Here is a 1,885-nt window from a genome sequence, read left to right as displayed (position 1 = left end):
AAAATGTATCTCTATTTGATTTTCATGAATATTTGATGCCCACACATTCCTAGGTTTTCAATTTGTCTGCTTGCATAAGCAGATGGCTAATAGTATAAAAACTTGGAACTTATTAAAACGTCTGAATCCTGGGCCATTTGGTTTATTTTGAATACCAAATTTGAGTATTTGAATGTTTCAAATTAAAGTGTATAATTCTTACCACTTTGATTAGATGTTTAAATTCTGTGCTCAGATTAACTAATGAAATCACAAATCACGGAAGAGTTAAGAAATAAGGCCTAATATGACCTTTAAAAATAATTTATTCACTGGAGAGATGAAGCAAAGTTTTTTATGACAGCCCATGCCATATTGATTTTGTAACACACAATATAAAGGAATCTTACTTTCTTTGCTGCCACTCAATATGTTATTGTTTTATTGTGTATGAAAACAAGTTTGGTACAGGTTGCAAATACTGCTGGATGTATCCAAATTTCATTGCATTTACCTCTGTTTTCTTTCTTTCTTTCTTTCTTTCTTTCTTTCTTTCTTTCTTTCTTTCTTTTTTTTGGTGGAGGGTCACACCAGAGATACGCCAGGGTTACCCCTGGCTCTACTCTCAGGAATAATCCTGACTTCTGACTGTTCTCAGGGGGCCATATGGGATGCTGAGGATCACATCCTGTTAGGTATATGAATGCAAGCACCTCACCCTTTGTACTATGGCGCTGGTCTCAAGGATTTACCTCCTTTCATCAAGGACAATCTCTTACCACTTCTCTTCCGTATCCTGAACAAACTAGTTCTTGTGCTGTCCAAATTATTTGACAGTTATATCGGTAATTGAATAATAGTTTTGCTATATTCAGTGACTTTTCAGAAAAGACAGGACACATCAGCAGCATTTCTCTCTGATATTGCTGAATAGAGAACCCACTGCCCAGTGACATAGCCCTCCAGGAATCAGTATTCTGCACAGTTTCTGTTCCTCCCTTCCCTATGGTCATGCTTATCATTGACCAATATTTGTTTGGAGGTCATGAATGACACTCCTATGTGCTACATATAAACAAAAAAAAATGCATGAACCAGTAAAACAAAAACAAACTTTTAGATGGTAAGAAAAAGGTAAAGGTAAAGGTAAAGGCCCTCCCGTTGATCATCGATTTGCTCGAGCGGGCCCAGTAACGTCTCCATTGGAGACTTTGTTGTTACTGAGTCTGGCATATCGAATACGTCACGGGGAGCTTGCCAGGCTCTGCCGTGGGGGCAAGATACTCTCGGTAGCTTTCTGGGCTCTCCAAGAGGGGCGGAGGAATCGAACTCGGGTCGGCCATGTTGACTGCGTGCAAGGCAAATGCCCTACCACTGTGCTATCGCTCCAGCCCAAATATGGAATGCTTCACAAATTTGCGGGTCATCCTTGCGCAGGGGCCATGCTAATCTTCTCTGTATCGTTCCAATTTTAGTATATGTGCTGCTGAAGCGAGAAAAAGGTAAGCAGGAAAAAAATTAAGGCACTGACAATATGGTGCTGATGGATACTAGAAATCTGCTGCCAAACAATTTTGTATATGCAGATATTTTAAAGGACAGTAAACCTAAAACATATGTAATGTTCTAAAACAACACTATTTTAGTTATGTGACCAAGGAGATAGTCCAGTGGTTAAAGCGTTTAATTTGCATGTGGCTAATTCTGGCTAAGCAGTAGTTCCTCAAGTACCACCAGGAATAACCCTTGAGCACAGAAACAGGAGTAGCCCCTGAGCACTGCTAAGTGTGTCCCAGAAACCTCAGCCAACCAAAAATCACTTGATAAAATCCTTTTAAAAATGAATATCCATATTATTCAACAATGTTAATTTTAAGCATGTATCTGAAACAAATGAAAACACTCT

General features: G+C 39.0%; 1 non-coding gene across 1 annotated transcript; it reads right to left on the bottom strand.

Annotated features, from left to right (window-relative positions):
* Positions 1 to 1,371: 1,371 nt before the first annotated feature.
* LOC130022919 (U6 spliceosomal RNA) lies at positions 1,372 to 1,474 on the bottom strand. The gene has a single exon (XR_008792334.1). It is a non-coding gene; the product is annotated as a U6 spliceosomal RNA (small nuclear RNA).
* Between the last annotated feature and the right edge of the window lie 411 nt (positions 1,475 to 1,885).

Source organism: Sorex fumeus, unplaced genomic scaffold (assembly GCF_029834395.1).
Source record: "Sorex fumeus unplaced genomic scaffold, SorFum_2.1 ptg000002l, whole genome shotgun sequence".
NCBI classification, from domain to species: domain Eukaryota; kingdom Metazoa; phylum Chordata; class Mammalia; order Eulipotyphla; family Soricidae; genus Sorex; species Sorex fumeus.
This window is presented reverse-complemented; position numbering and strand designations above follow the sequence as displayed.